Consider the following 6,695-nt stretch of genomic DNA (forward strand, 5'->3'; position numbering starts at 1 on the left):
GTTCTATCAAATTTTCGATTAGCGTTGTTGATTCGGTATCCTTGAGTGGTATGAGTATTGTATATCTTGTTAGTAGATCTTGAAGGCTTAGTACTTATTTATTTCCTTTCTTGGTTGTAAGTAAAGGAACATAAATGTCTAATGCTATTTTGTCATTTGGTTTCAGTGGGACTTCGGGAATTATACTTTCAGCCTGATTTCGGATATGCGTTGTTTTTTGTAACTGGCATATCGGACATTTTTGCACATATTCGATAACATCTTTGTCTAGTCCAACCTAATGACCTAATTTTCGGGCTTGATCCAATGTCTTCTGTTCTCCGAGATGTCCTTTGTGAGCTTCTTCCATTATGGATTTTCGTTCTTCTTTAATGAGTTCTCTAATGTTATTAAAACATAGATGAAAGTTTTCTTCTGCATACATCGTTGAGATGTATTATATCATTGTCTGTATAGTTTCTTTCTCCAAAGGGGTTATTAATGGGTCGTTTATGGCTATCCGCAAGATCGTAAATCCTTTGTCTCGTAATTCTGTTGATATTTCTATTAATTGTGATAGACATTCTTTTTCGTTATATGGGCCTAGTTTGTCTTTATTTATCTCTTTCCAAAGTTTGCCTGTCGCGTTTGGTTTAGCTTTAATTTTGCCTGAGTCTTTTGGGTCCTTTTTCCAATTTGTGTATTTTTCGTATATAGTTGAGAGTATGTTTTCGAATTCTTCTAATTCCATGGGCACTTCGTTTTCTGGTTCTTCGGTAATCGTGACGAGGGTATCGAATATTTCAATACGAGGTGTTTATTCTTGTGTTAGTTGTTCGTCAGTAATGCCTACGTCCTTTATGCAATCGTCGAGAGTTAATGGAAAAAGACGTGACAAACAATCAGCAATCTTATTCTCCTTACCCTTGACGTATTCTATTTCATATTCATATTCCTCCATGCGTAGTCTCCACCGCAGGAGTCTCGAACTTGGATCCTTGACGTTGTGTAACCATACTAACGCTTTGTGGTCCGTTTGTATTTTGAAGGTTTTGCCGAGAAGGTATTGGCGTAGCCTTTTCATGGCCCAAACTATCGCTAACAGTTCCTTTTCTGAAGTAGTATAGTTTTCTTCAGCTTTGTTTAATGTACGGGAAATGAGAAGACAGGGGTGACCATTTTGAGAGAGTACAGCGCCCAAGCCATGATTGGAGGCATCAGTGGTTAGAGTAAACTGTTCCTCAAAGTTTGGGAATCTTAACACAGGAGCTGTTGTCAAAGCATGACGCAAATCATAGAATGCTTTCTCACAGTCCGGTGTCCAGTCGAAAATCATTTTCTTCTGAGTTAAACGAGTTAAAGGTCTTGCAATACTGGAAATTTTTTAAATAAATTTGCGATAGTATCCTGCAAGGCCTAAGAAGCTTTGTACGTCCTTTAATGTTTTCAAGTTCTTGAAATTTTTAATTGCCTCAATCTTTGCTACTAGTTGTAAATTTCTGTTGTGCTTTTCGAGTGTGTTACCAAATATGACGATATCGTCGATATATGCAAAGCAGCTCTTCCCGATCAGTCCTCTGAAAGCGTTATCCATTAAGCGTTGGAATGTATCGGGGGCGTTCTTTAAACCGAAAGGCATTCTATTATATTCGAAGTGTCCCTGAGTATTTGAGAATGTTGTATACTTTTTACTTCCTTCCTCCATAGGAATTTGGTGAAATCCAGCACTTATATCGAATACTGAGAAGAATCTGGCTTTACCGAGTTGGTCTAATAAATCATCTATCAAAGGAAGTGGGTAGGCGTCTTGATCGGTTTCTTTGTTAATTTGTCGATAGTCAATGACCATTAGAAGTTTATTCCCTTTTTTAGGTACAACCCAGAGTGTTGAATTGAAAGGAGATTGCGAATGCCTAATAATCCCTTTCTTCAATAATTCCTGTGTTTCTTCTAAAGAGAACTCGTGATGTTTTTGTGGTAGTTTGTGTGAACGTAAATTAATAGTCTTGTCTGAGTTCAATATGATCTCATGTTCCGTTAGATTGGTGCATGGAAGGGGCTCGTTTGGCAGTGAAAATACTTCCTGGTAAACCGCAATCAGTTTCATGATATCATCCTTCACATGTGGTTCGAGGAGACTAAGGTTCGTATTTCTCAGTACTTCAGTTAATCGCTGATAGTTTCCGTTTGACTCATTGCGTGCGTCGCTTGTTTCTGTGGAATTTGGAACTGATCGTGAATTCTGTCGGGTATAGCGTCATGATTCTCTACCCAAATGTCTTGGTCTCTTTCATTTACTGAAATTTTGCATATTGTCATTGTTTTATTCTGCAAATAGTTGCCTTCTCTTATTAACGGGGTTTTTTGTTGTCTACTACTAGGTAGTCGAGTGTAATTAAATATTTATTAAATTTGTTCAAAAAAGGCTGTCCTATAATTCCTTCCTCAATGCTTGGAAAGTCCGATCGCACTACGTGGAAGAGGTGATTTTTCCCAAAATAGTTCATGTAACAGGCTTCCGTTGCGTGGTGTTCGTCATTTCCCATTAGGCATTTTTTGCTAAACTTGAATGTAGGAACAAGCATTTGTGGCATGACATTTTACTCCTATCTTTTTGTATATGTTGTGCTGGTTTAAATGCTGTTGTATTGGCGAATGGTCGCGGTGGCGGTATGGGTTTCATGAATGTTCTTTGGACCGGGCGTGGAATCGGGGCTTGCTTACTGGTTGGGATTCACGGATCCACATTTCGGATTCCGCGGCATAATTCTGGGCTTCCGAGATATTTTTCGGTTTCAGGGGTCTGACTTGTAATCCTATTTCCCTCTTTAGGTTAATTATGTATCTACTTGTTGCTTCTTGTTCCTCCATTTTAATCTTTATTTTTCGTTCACTTGAATTCGTGTATTGTGATTGAGCCGAGTATAAGATTTCATTCATGATCTGTCTGAATCTAGAAGAATAATTTTTAATCGTTTCCGTTGCGCCTTGTTTACAGGACTCGAGTCTACTCTTCAAAGTAAGTATGGACGAGGTTTGTTTGAGGTTTTGTCTCAAGGCATCAAATAATTCTTCATAAGAATCTATTTAGATGAATCTAATTGCGTTTTTGGCGTGTGCAACTATTCTTTGAGATTTGATTAAAGAGTAGTAATAATGGTTGGGTACATGGAGTTTTCGCGTTTTTGACTTGTCTGATGAAATCCTCTACACCTATGTCGTTTTGTCCATTTACTACATCAATGGTTCCCAGGATTTCTTTAGCTGGGATTGGGTCTTCTGGCGGCAGTTGATCTTGATTCTTTTTTGTGATTTCTTTTAATATTTCTAGGTTCCTCTGTAATCTTTCTTCGTCCTCATTGTCTTCCGCAAGTAAAGCGTCTGACTCTATTTTTGCTTGTAGTCCTACTTTTAATGCCAAACTATGGATTTCCTGTTGTCTTCGCTCGTTTTCTACCTTAAGTTCACGTTGGTTATGAGTTATTTGGTTCACGGCAGTGGTGAGGGATTGTAATTGTCTCAGGATCTGTGTGAATTGGTCAGGTGACTGTGGTCTTCCGTCTGTCATATTGTAGTTTCCGAATCTGTATTAAATATAACTACAGGATTTCTATATGCTAAGTACTGGCTTTCCAGTTTGCAGCGTTTCCAAGCTTTTATTTGCTTGTGCTTTTAATACATACAGAATGCAAGCTATCGTGCTACAACAATATACTTGATTCTGTAGTAAGTTTCTTTATTTTGTTGAGGAAGAGAAGCACTTTGTGCAAGTACTTTCTCTACCCAAATGTTCAAACTTTGCTCCGCCAAATACTAAACAGTTATTATTAGTTTAGAATTTTGTCACCATCCTCAGACCACAAGGGAGACTGATACTTGTGAACATTTGCTTACGATTTGTGACCTATCTTATTTTCTAGATACAATAACTTACAGTGGTTACAATCGTACAGTAGCTGGCGTAGAATCCGTGGAGTCTTCCGGTCTGTTGACTGGCTGCTACTGCTTTCCTTGGTGATTTCTCTGCATTAGACGAAATCCGTTTGAGTTTCCCAAAGTAGTATGAGGCCTACTTAGTTCAGCACTCAGTTTCAATAATTACTTGGTAGTCCTCGCTTTTCAGAGATCCGTGGAATTCTCTGGAGTCTATTTCAACTTCCTTTTTTGTTCCGTAGAACAATTATTCCGTAGAATAATCTTGAGGTTCGCTCACCAGATTGTCATCTTTTGATTTGCTTGATCGTTGAAGGACAATCCTGGCAGAATCGCCAAAAAATATTACGCTTTAAAACACACAGTTAGGTTTTTAAAAAGGAAGACGATCAGAATCACTCTGATCGTCTGATTTATTCCGTTTCTTTATACAGGAGTAGCGTGCACGGTAGAAGACAGATCTGTTCGAGCGGCGAGCGGTGTCGGCTTATATATGCTATAGGTAGGGGTAGGGGTATGAAGATAGGCATGTGTAACATAGCGTTTTCAAAATTTTTTTTATCAACCGAAAATCAAAATTTAAAGCCGAAAAACGCACGAAATGAAAAAAGTCAAGAGAAGAAAAACATTTATTTTTGAAAGCTCTAAAAGATTATTATAACAAATTTGTGGATTTTCTTCAAAAATTGAAAATTCAAATTTTGATTCCACAAAAAATAATGGAAAATAAAAAATTCCATTTTGTGGACAAACTATGTAGGATACGAAAAAATATGAATTAACAAAAATGGTTATCCCAAAAAAGATCTACAGTTTCGTTAAGAATCACCTCTTGATAGGACGCCTACTTTTTGTTTTATTCGTGAAAAATAACGTTGATAAAAAATAAAATAAAAAAAATGTGTGGAAAACCGACGAAAGTTACGAGAAAAAAATCCAACAAAACCTGTTTACAAATGTCTGTCGGAAATCGAGCGCGCAGCGCGAGTGTCACGATGAGAATGTGTACCTCAAAGCCTACAGAGCTTTGAGAAATTTAATCTTTGACTATACTTAATTAAGTTGTAAATTCAGAATATGAAGACGCATATAAATACTGCCATCTAAAAGTGATCTTTTTGATAAAGTTTATTTCAAGCTCAAACTTGCGTGAGAAGCAGAATTCTAGTTAAATTAACCAGAAAAATAGTAAGGCCATATTTAACCAGAATTCTGGTTGATTTAACTAGATATTTTTTTGAGTGAATATTATAGGAAATAACTCTGTTCTTCAAATTTTGCTATCGCAGTATACAATTTGTAAACTTTTTAAATTTTTGAAGCAATTTTATAAAATGTTGAGTATTTCGAAAAAAAACGTTAGAAGCTATTTAAGAATTTTGAAAGGATGAAATTTTGTTCTTAAGATTCCTCTGCAAGTTTCTAAGAATCTGTAAGTTTTGATGGTCATTGTAAAATTGTAATTTTTTTATGATTAAAATTATTTGGAAGTTTCAGAATTTTCGAAGAAATTAACAATATTTAAAAACAAAGAATAGTTTTTCTAAAATTTATTTTAAAAATTATTTCTTCAAATCTTCTAAAAGTCTTAAATATTTTTTAAGCTGACTCTTCCGAATCGCACGAAAATTATATTTATATAACTTTAAGAAGAAACTGATAAGCCGTGATTCCTTCTTGTTAAATCTTGGAATGTGGTTTTACCTTTGCAACAAGCAAATAGTTATTCCAAATTTGTATTTTGTGTTAAAAATTATTGTAATTGCAAAAAAAACGTCATTTTTTAACTCTAAACTGAAGCTGAAATTAATAGCCCGGATTTTTAAACAGTTTTTTTTCTGTTTTTATAAGCTGAAGATAATAACTTAGTTATTAGTACATATACTAAATTAGGAAATGTGAAAAGTATTAAAAGTTAAAAGAAAATGAGATATTTTTTTATTTAATTTATTTTAATCAATTTATTTAATTAAATTTCAATTAAATACTATTTAATTAGATTGTATAATAAGTGTTCAAGAAAGCAGTTTTAAAGAGCTACTCATCTATTTATATTGTATTTCTTTGGCGGGGAAATACATTTCTCGGAAACTCTCCGCCGGTTCTGCGAACTGGAGGAGTTAAGAATCAGCAAGAATCGAAGATTCCACTTCGCCCTACCAATATCATTTAAACAAATTGGGCGAATTCAAAACAAAATCACACTTTGCGGACTATTCTAATTTAATAATTTTAAATTGTCTGAAATATGTAAACAATTATATCGAATTATATGAATTTACGGAATATTGTATATAAAAATTAAAAAAAGAAGATCAAACAACCACTGCTTGGTCCTACTGTCAGCAAACCGTCAACGGAAAATGAAATCAGCTCCCAGAATATACGCGATAAATCACACCTATGGCCAAGTCTCACGACCGATAACTGGGTGGTATATAGTATTTATTTTTCTCGGAAATTTTTAAGTGTTGATACTTTTGTTTTACCGGATTCTTGAGTCGACGCATTTTTTATGTTTTAAATATTTTCAAAATATTTTTAAATTTTCTTCAAAACTTATTTTTTTTAAATTAAAAAAAAATAAAAACTTTCAAATTCTGAAAAAGAATGTAAAATTTTATTTCAAAATATTAAAAAATGTAAATTTTCTTTTATCTCTTAAAAGTCTTCTCAATATTAAAATTATTTGTTAAAGTTTGAAAATTATGTTTTTAATAAATTCAAGTTATTCCTATTTTTTTAATTGTGCAAAATTATAAAAATTACCTTAAAATTTTCCA

Source organism: Belonocnema kinseyi, chromosome 5, assembly GCF_010883055.1.
Source record: "Belonocnema kinseyi isolate 2016_QV_RU_SX_M_011 chromosome 5, B_treatae_v1, whole genome shotgun sequence".
In the NCBI taxonomy this organism is placed as follows: Eukaryota; Metazoa; Arthropoda; class Insecta; order Hymenoptera; family Cynipidae; genus Belonocnema; species Belonocnema kinseyi.